The sequence below is a fragment of the Papaver somniferum genome, unplaced genomic scaffold, assembly GCF_003573695.1.
Source record: "Papaver somniferum cultivar HN1 unplaced genomic scaffold, ASM357369v1 unplaced-scaffold_32, whole genome shotgun sequence".
Lineage (NCBI taxonomy): Eukaryota > Viridiplantae > Streptophyta > Magnoliopsida > Ranunculales > Papaveraceae > Papaver > Papaver somniferum.
This window is the reverse complement of record NW_020643262.1, coordinates 4,179,805-4,190,900: the sequence shown is the minus strand read 5'-3', so window position 1 is coordinate 4,190,900 and position 11,096 is coordinate 4,179,805.

The window sequence follows — 11,096 nt, the reverse complement described above, 5'->3', positions numbered from 1 at the left end:
TGAGCATCCTTTTTGGATGATGTGCTCACTTGTTCCCACTTCAGTTTTCAGTTATTAAAAGAAAGGGTGCAGTGAAGGTATCCATTTTCGTAGTTTAAAGCGTTACCGAACTAAGTTAGGTTCATGTATCTTTTATATATATAGGTTTTCTTTATTTATTGTAAAACAACAAAAAAATATATTTACATCATTTGGGAGTTCTTCATCTATTAATATCAGAGTGTTTGGGTTAAACCTTTTGGGTTTGGTTTTAGTTCATTTTATGTAATTATGATTCATAAAATTGTTGATCTGGAATTGATGCTTCAATTAGGTTGTATACCTATTAGCTAAGCAGGTTTAGTAAACGGGGCGTCACACTGGCATCTGATGCTAACTTGTACAAACATCACCCAATGAAGCATTTATTTTATCTAACCAAAGTCTTCCTGATTACATCTGCTTCGCTGAAGTATTCACTCTACTGTATGGCTGTAAATAATACCAAAAATTACTCAACCTGCCTGTAATTTCCCGAGACCGCCTGTACCCTGAAGAGTCCAAAGCCTGTTAAAGCCTGTTAGGGCCGCCTGGCCTGGGTTGGTTATCTTAAATGGACGGGCTCAGGTTTTCCTTAAAATTTAATAGCCTAGCCTGCTACCTTCCCAAATAACCCGGCTTGACACCTGTTTGATTTATCATAAGAGTTTGAGTTTTACGTTGAAATAAATTATTACACATCTTGGTTATATTTTGATTTAAAATTCTTATTTTTATTTCTAATCTACATTTAGAAGATTAATTGCATAAGACTTATTTAAACTATGGTACATTCGGTCTCAAAATTCCAAACAAGTCAGTAATTAAAAAACTTTAAAAGTACAAAAAGCTCGTAGCCTGTTTGGCCTGCCTGGCCTTACCTGGTTAAGAAATGGGATTTGGATGGTCTTTGGGCCTCAAAATAAGTGTTTATACCTGGCCTGCCCGGCCCGAAGGGATTTTTGGGTAGCTGATGTTGATGGTGGACCTTTGACAAAGGCTAAAATCCTAAAATCACAATTATGTATATTTCTGAGCTAGCTTAAGGAGAATGTGTGAAATTCATATTTCATGATTTAGACATGAAAGATCATGTCCGATGACCTCTCGATCGAGAGTATAACCTCTTCAGAGCATGTACGAATATGTTTATTATTAAAGCCTCTCAGCTGAGCATTTAATAGTTTGCATATTTCATCATATGAGCAATTTTAGTAATACTTCTGTATAGAATCGAAGATGATTGGACGGCTCATAGACAAATTGCATGTTCGTATAAAGCGAGAACGTCTTCAGGGTGTCGTAAATGTTCCCTGACTATGCAGAATAAACATTCAGAACGAGTATGATGCTTCTACTATCTTATACCTCGATTCAGAACGAGTATGATGCTAGTATAGAGCCGTCAATTAACTAATTCTAGTACAATATTCATCAATTGAATTCCTAGAAAATATTCTAGTTTTATCATAATATTTCATTACTTCAAGGTCCACCACCTAGTAAGCCCCGAGAAAATGGTGCGAATGTACTTAACAAAAATGCACGAACAAGCACCCAAAAATATGGACGAACGAGGAAATATGAAGAGCTAAGGAACGTTGAAAAAATTAAAAAATAATAATTAAGGAATAGGCGTCATGGACAGCGCCCACCGGCCGGCCGGCCATGGCAGGTTCCACGCCTCTCCAATTTCCATTTCTCTCATCTCTTGAAACTCCCTCATTAATCCAAACTCCTAAGTTTCCATATTTCTCCAAATATTATTCAATTCTATAAAAAAAAGCCTAATCCCACGACTATTAGGTATTTTTACCAATATTATTAAAATAACACTATCTTAATATTCTACATATTTGACGTACGAGCAAAGTCTTACTTGCTCATTCAAGCGCAAATCAAGAATTTTAGTCAAGATCAAACTTTTCTGAAAATACAGAAATAATGCAAAAACGTCCAACAAAACACCTAAAACTTTCAGGAATGGACGCGCGAGAAACATGGTGGCCCGTGCACCACCATGATTGGACCTGGCCGGTCCCTTGGCCATCATGCCCGGCCGATCCTACATTTCTTAGTATCATTATTATTTAAATAATAATTCATATCTTTGATCCGTGTTGTAAGTGCAACAAATTACTCGATATATTTCCCACTAATAAACTAGTAATATAACGGTAGTAGGGATCGTTCCCATAGAGAGATGTGTAATTGATAGATTATTTGAATGAGCAAAATTGTAATAAAAGGAAAACACAAAGAGGGGGGATTGTTTGATGAAAGTACTATAAAAAGATAATAAGAAAGCAAAGATTATTAGGGAATCATTCGTCGTTACTGAACAAAAACTTAATAAAAGTACTTTTTTATTTCTTGTAAAATTTCTATTATCACCAACAGTAGAATAGCAATAAGATTTGTTATTCATGGAATTCCTGTTGTCACTGGATACAGAAGAGCTCGACTACCAGATGCTATCCATCTGAGACACCATGAATAAGCTCTCAAGGTGTAACCCAGTCGAATGCATTACATTTTGTGAATTAGGTTGATCCTAGCATCAGATGCATAAGCTCGGTCTGCTTACTAGTGTCATCTCTATACACAATTTCTTAACAGAATCCCTCTGTCAGCTTTTGCGATGTACTAGTTGTGTAAAGATTTGAGTGACAATTATATGTATCACCAATCCCAATACTAGTAGAAGAATTATTATTAGGTATATTCAAATGGCCGATTAAATAACTCAATAATAATCTTAGACACTAAAAATAATAGAGACAATCGACAAACAAATTAAATTCAAAATAAACTTGTGAAAAGAATTAAAGTTCAATTACTCAGGACTTTGAAATCATCCTTAATTAGTGAAAACTAGCTATACATGGCTTTACTAAAACCCATAAAAAAATATATAGAAGAAGAAGAAAATAGTTTGGTTTCTCCCTAAAGGGGTAAACCCTAAAATATGAAATAAATAACCTTTCTCCCCTCTCTATTTTTCCGTATTTTTCTTTCCAAAAGTGTAGTTGAAGCTATCACTTTATTGAAGTTTCCCCCATACTTAGTCCTTTCTACACTCGAAAGTGGATAGAGAACATAAAATTCGGGAACTTCAAAAGGTTCTTCTTGGTGAACTTACACATTGCCAGAATCAAACACATCAAGTGGTGGATACTTAGAAGCAAATTAGTCCTTAAAAACTTTGGAAGCACAAATACTCAACCCTAAGTGATGTGGATCAAAAGATTTAGAAATATGCAAAGGATTAGACAAAACTTCCACAATCTCTTGTATTACAGGATCCTCATCATTCTTAAAGAATTGCAATGAATTATTTACCTCGTGTATATCGTGGTCCTCCATCGAACTCTTAATTTCTGCTTCAACTGAAATCTCAACATCATTATAATCCTTGGAAAGTTCAACCGGGTCTTCCACGACTTCAATCATTTCGGCTTCATTCTCAATCTCCATCTCTTCAACAATATTATCATCGCAATCGGAATCCTCTCCTAAAAAGTCTAGTTCATTGACGCAACTCGTAATATCTCCATTTGAGTATGTTACACCATTTATAACAATATATATGTCATACCCAAGAACCTCCTTTTGATAGGCGAATGATCATTATAAATATCCGGAGTTGGAATAATTGTATCATTATTGCATGGACTTTCGAGAGGTTGTTCATCTTCATCAGAATCATTGTCAACCTCAAAATCGTCAACATCCAAACGACGTTCCAATTCCATGTCTATGACCTTGTTAATTTCGTCAAGAGTCTCTTGTGATGCACTGGCTTCTTCCAGTTGGTTGTATCGTGCGTACAATTTTCTGATGTTAACACGCTAATAAGAGCGAAAATGCGACATTTTTATACCCATATTTATACTAGCTAGGTCTCGATATTTAGCTAATAATATTGTTTTAAGCCGTTTACATGAATTACATGTGAAATCCGTTCTTCCGAAGAATAAGTGGAAAATCGAGCAGCTAAATAGAGTTTGCGGTAAAACAGCTCAAAACACCAAAAGAGAGTCATTTTCGCTCATGGGGTCACTGCTCAATCCACCTTCTTAGCTACCACCGCCACTGAACTTCATTTCTCGGTTTTGGTTAGTACAAGCACGCCAATTCCACTATAGATCTAAATAGAAAAGTGATACGTGGCTTCACTCTCCACCACATCTCATTTCTCATGTCCAACACAAAGTCTCATTTCTTATTCAAGCAACAGAATTTCATTTTCTTTGTTTTATTTCACCGATCTAGGATGGATTAGAAAGATGGTGTGGAATTGAGATTTTACAGTAGCAACAATGGATCTGTGGGGTTTGTTTAGAGATGATTTTACTTGTCTCTCAATGATCGCAATAATTACTGGTATTGATGGAGTTCTGCCGGGATCAAGGGAAGAGAAGAAAAATTATCTGCTAAAGCTATAGGTTGTGAAATTAATACTCCATTCAGCAATATGGTGATTGAAGAACATAAATGAAGATGGGTTTTCTGTGGGGTTCGAATCAGTAAACATTTGGGTCATATCTGGTGTGAATTATATGCCAAAAAAATAATCCCAAGATCTGATTTGCTGCCGGTAACAAGGGAAGAATTGATGGATCGACATGGTGGATTGAAGTAGCAGCTGATGTTGCTGCCATGGCTGTAAACAAGGAAGCAAAGACGTGATTTACTGAATCTGTTCAATGGGTTTCAGTGGAAGCTGTATTAAAGAGTTTGTTGGCTGAATTGGTTTGCTGTGAATTTCGAATGAGAAAGTTGGCGTCATGTAAGGCAGTGGCTGGTATCTCGAACGGGTTTGATGTGAATGGAATCTTGTTAAATATCTACAACAGCAAAGGATTTGTTGGGTTTTCATCCATTTCAAATTGGTGTTGCTGCTGATATTTGGTGAAGAAATAGAGTTTGAGTTCAGGGTTGGTGGTCAACTGAGTTTGATGGTTGTTGGTTTGTACATTTAGAAGACATTCTAGAAGATGGGGAGTATATGTTATCTGAACAGTCTTCACCAAATCTTCTTGTGATCTCAACAGCCGTGTCTATCAACTGAATCCGAAGAAGTCAGCAACTGATTGCGGCTATCTTTAGGCAGAAACAGGAGGAAGACCAAATGAAGAGATGAATACGAGTTGGTTCAGGTCTTTTGGGCATGAAGATAGGACTAATTTGTTGAGCTAGAAGTCAGAGAACAAGTCACAACAGATGTGTATAAAGGAGCACAACAATCAACCAAGAAGGGTACGCTGGAATACTACAATCTGAATTTTCTTTTGCTTTCTATTTAGTTTAGTTCTTTTTGAGTTCTCTTGTGTGTTAGATTTTTTGATTCAATATTTTTAATGGCTATCTACACAACAATGAGAAGCTAAACCCCTCTCCACCAAGACTAGAGGGGAAGCTTAATGGGTTCAAGTATTCTTTACAGTGATCATAAATAAATTTCAAGTTTTAATCCATTTCTTTGTCTCTGTTTGATTGCAATTTTGTGTTGGTAGTGTCTATAAACTTCTTAGATTCATTGTGATTTCCGGATACATTGAATGATAGGGAATCCCTGTGACATTTCTCAATCGAGCTTTATGTTAGAAATATAATCAATTGTCATGAAATGGTATTTGTTTTAGTTACATTGAGATTCTAATTTGCTATATATGCCGGGTAGAATGAATCGTTATTCATTTCTATTTGAGTTATAATTTGATCACGTACATACTTGAATACATTAGGTGAAACCTTAAAGTCTTGGTAGACTTACATCAACTGTTACTTTTTACAATTATATTATGTTTTGTTCTTAATTACAACTCAATTATAATTCAACAAATCATTATTGCTTTGCATAAGAACTCTATTGAATACCAGCAATCTCTGTGGTTCGAAAACGACTATATCACACTTCTTTATCTTTGATATTCTGAAAAGAGTGATCACACGCTTTCCACCGTTATGCACAATCTCCTCTTTTGGAAAGAGTGAAGGAAAAACACGATAAAGAGGAGTAGGTTTGGATTCAGTATCATAACTTTTTTGTCCAAACTCTCTGTCATCTGCACATTACTAGAAAAAAATTGATCAGAAGCATAACTATCCTTCCATCCTCGTGATTGTTCACTTACATGTCCGTCATAAGGTTGTTGACATGTATGAGAATATCCATAAGGTTCCGTGTGATATTGATCATAGCCAACAGATTGGTTTTGATTATACCCATAAAATGTTTGGTAGTTGTCATATCAATGAGATTGAAAACTATATTTATTACCACTATTGTATGTGTAATCTTGTGTTCAGTAAATGTTTTTTCCATAAGGAAACATGACGATTCACAAGAAAAAAAAAATCAAAAAAAAAATAAAAACAAGCTAAACCAATAAGAAATCAATTAACAACCGCTCCCCGACATCCTAGGAAGAATCCTCAAGCAAGGAAACCTCACCTCGAAGTCCTTGCCTTTACTCTCATTTTGTGTGGGAACGGAACGAAGGCTCTCAACGGAAATTCACTCAATTAGGATGACACAAGGCGAACTAGAATAGGCTGATTGATCTCGATGCCAGAATTTGATGCGTGTCGTAAGTGCAACAAGTTACTCGATATATTTCCCACTAATTAACTAGTAATATAGCGGTAGTAAGGATCGTTCCCACAGAGAGCTGTGTAATTGATAGATTATTTGAATCAGCAATTATTTTTTTTTGACAAACAACATATTTCAATTCATTCAAATCAAAATACTGATTACATGTTCGCTTACAAAAATGACAAAACATCAAAATAAGAGATAATCAAAACCTTAATACAAATAAAGACATCAATTACAAGTAGATCACGAAGAGAAAGAGCGATAAACCGCAAATATATCCAAAACAACTTTATGTATAAGGGAAAGATGATGGTATATCCATAAATATATTCTGACCATTTAATCTGATTGTATTCTTCTTCCATAAGAGATGCTCTTAAAACAAAGGAGTACTTTTCCCATAAAATTGTCGATCCACACGAACATGGATACGCGATATGTAATAAATCGCCGATGTTTTTGAATCGAGAATATCAAGCCACGAACCATCCATTAAAATTTGAAGAACTCGCCCCACAACGACGAAGAAAAATCTCCCCAAAACGACGAAGAAATATGTCAAAAGACACCAAAAATGATGTAAAAACATCTTATTCTATTACCTACTATCAAAAACTTTAAAATAAAAAAATCCTTGCTTAGATCTGGTCCAAAAGGACCAAATCTGAGCAAGACGGCTCTTGAGTTTTTTTGTTTTTTTTTTTTGAGAAAGGGAAGATGAAGAGAAAGAAGAGGCAAAACTGTAATAAAAGGAAAACACAGATGGGGAATTGTTTGATGAAAGTAAAATAAAAAGATAATAAGAAAGCAAAGATGATTAGGGAATCATTCGCCGCCACTGAACAAAAACTTAATAAAAGTACTTGCTTATTTCTTGTAAAATTTCTATGTGGGAATTATATTAATATCCCTTGTTTAGATGGGCTTCACTAATACCCTTAGACACAATAAATACCCTTATTGGAACATACCCCTCTCCATTTATAAGCCCATTTGGACCCGTTAACATTTTTTATTCTTTCCACGTTTACCCTTCCCCTTTTAACCTTTGATTCTTATACTTCTTCTCCATCTATGGATTGAAACATCCAGAGAAAACCGAACCCTCCATCACCATCTCCATCGCTACCACCATCATCTCCGTCGCCACCAGCACCACCAACAGAAGAGATTTAAGAGAAGATATTTTTGATTGAGAGAGAAGTATAGAGATCTTCGATCGTTTGAAATCAAGCATCACCAGCAGAAGTAGTTCATCTTTTTTTTATTCCTCTCAATCTTCTTTCTCTCTTGTTATTGGTGATTTTGATATCATCTAAATATTTAGGAAATCCACAGATGTGATTTTAGGTTTCGACCTATGGTAATCTCAATTTAAATAGAGAATCAAACCAAAACAAATTGCATAGAGAGAGAGCGATGGATCAGGTTTGTAACAAAACCCTAGAAATCTCCATTTAATTTGAGTTTTGGATGTATATTTATGATGTAACTCAGTTAGTAAAGATTGAACGGCCGTAATACATGAATTTACTAAAGTTGAAAATTATTGGATTTCATAGTAGTTGTATGTATCAACATGATACGACTGTAAAATCTGTAAAGGATATGAATGAGAAGTTATTTATAGTTACTTAGTTGGTTGATTTGGGTCTATCTGTCAACAGTTTATTGGGTACTTGTATGGGCAATTATTTCTAGAATTGTTATATATGTAATATGAATATGTAATAAGATTATCCATGAGGAGATGGATCAATGGACCTCTTGTGTCTGATGCTTCTCTCTGAATTCTAGTATTCGTCTTATTTCTAATCTGAATATCTTCCCCTATTGTATGATTATTTCATTCTAGTTTCTCCCTGATTATTGATTGATGAGTTTTGGTCTCATCAATTGGTATCAGAGTGGTAGGCTCGGAAACCTACAATAAAATACTGCAACTGCACAACGTCTAACTAGTAGAACAATGGCAAGTACAGGTCGTTCCCACGAGGAGTGTGAAAATACTACTACTAACTAATACCAAAAACTAACAAATTAATAAGGTGATGTTTGACAATTTTTCAGATATTCGGGACAAAATGAAATAATAAATAATTCTAACAATAAAAAAAATGGGTAACGGGTTGCTATGGTTTTCGATTTCCACCAACTCAATCATATAAACTCGACTAATCTCTATTTATTACTCAAGACAAATTTCGAAATCAATATCATGTCTCGGAAGATAATATGTTTAAATTCTAAAATATGGTTTCTCCGCTGTAATTTCCTTCGCTTCACGGGTAATGATTCTAAAGTATTACATATCAATCCTAAAGCATATTGCGTCAAAGAATTTAACCAAGCACGTTATATCAATTGAAAGTATAAGTAATCAAGAAAATCACATGATCGATTAAACACCAAGCTATATGAAGAGAAATCACTAATCAATGAATCATTATTAGAAATATCATCGTAGAGTTCATATAATAAATTGGCTTCAATCTAAACCCTAACAAAAAACTTAGCGAACCATCAGAAAAGAAAACTCAAATACACCAAACCCTTGTAGCCTCTTCTCTCTGTCAACGGCTCTGCCGCCGCCTCCCCCTTTTTCATTTTGAAACAACACATAAATGTAGCCCACAGATGAATTCACGTCGTCGCCACATCACCTCCGAATAGAAGTCTGCCACATGTCATGAAATACAATCCGACAATAATATTATGCCGCGTGTCGTAATATGACGAAACATTGTAAAGTATCAGCGAATATCCATTTTCCATAGTATATAAAACCACCAAGGAAATGATTTAATTTCATTTAAAAAGCATGATATTTTCTTGCATGTGTTGGGCCCACCTTAATTGTATTTGCACAAATGACGTCATTTGGTCTCAAACATTCCTTCATATTCTTTATATATATATATAGCAAGAGAACTTATGTAAGGACAAGATATGTTAATCTTTCTTTTTTCTTCATTTTCACTTCATTTGCACGTGGTCATGGAGGTGATATTCTTCCATTCTTATGCTAACAATAATAAAGTCTTAGGTGGCATTAGTGTGCTGATGTCAACTCGCTTCACCATGCATTAATTGAAGAGAAAATTAAAACTTGTCTGCCCATTATGACCTCGGCTGTGAAATAATTCCATGCTGCTGATATGTATGGAGGTACCAGACCAACATAATAAGTGTTGCTGATATATAGAAATACCAAGCCAGCATAATAAGTGCTGCTGATATATAGAAATACCAGGCCATCATATTTGATCATTATGGTTGCTGATACATGGAAATACCATGCCAACCACATTTCATCATTGTGGTTGCTGATATATGGAAATACCAGGCCAACCACATTTTGCAATTTTCGTCGCAAACACCATTAACTCTCACATTTTGCTGTTTATTCGCTGGATGATCGAATTCACTTGTACTTTCTACAAAAGCACTAAAATAGTATTAGCAACTAAAATATTGTATCCTAGCTAATATAAATAGGGGTATAAAATGTAACATTTACATGCTTATCACAGATCCGTTCGATCTTGTCGGACGGTTCTTCCTGATTCCAAATTATCATTACCATTATTATTCAAATAAACTGTATCAATTTTGCTGAAGATGTTATATGTTTTTCATGTAAAGAAGATCTCGACATTATCACAAATATATGCTTGACTGTTGCAAACAAAATTGCAGTGCTAGAGAGATATCTGAAGAGAAAACGGAGTTGCGGCAGAACAATATACTACCAACTTCTAATTTGTACATCAAGTGTGTTGAACTTCTTCGTCAAAGATAACCTTGAGGACAAGGTTGTACTCTAACAGGGATGGATTGATACGACCGTACAATCTGTAAAGGATATGAACGAGAAGTTATTTGTAGTTACTTAGTTGGTTGATTTGGGTCTATCTGTCAACATTTTATTGGGTACTTTTATGGGTAGTTATTTCTAGGATTGTTATATATATGTAATCTGAATATGTAATAAGATTATCCACGAGGAGATGGATCAATGGAACCTCTTGTGTCTGATGCTTCTCTCTGAATTCTAGTATTCGTCTTGCTTCTAATCTGAATATCTTCCCCTATTGTCTGATTATTTCATTCTAGTTTCTCCCTGATTATTGATTGATGAGTTTTGGTCTCATCAATTGGTATCAGAGTGGTAGGATCGGAAACTTACAATAAAATACTGCAACTGCACAACGTCTAACTAGTAGAACAATGGCAAGTACAGGTCGTTCCCACGAGGAGTGTGAAAATACTACTACTAACTAATACCAAAAACTAACAAATTAATAAGGTGATGTTTGACAATTTTTCAGATATTCGGGACAAAATGAAATAATAAATAATTCTAACAATAAAAAAAATGGGTAACGGGTTGTTATGGTTTTCGATTTCCACCAATTCAATCATATAAACTCGACTAATCTCTATTTATTACTCAAGACAAATTTCGAAA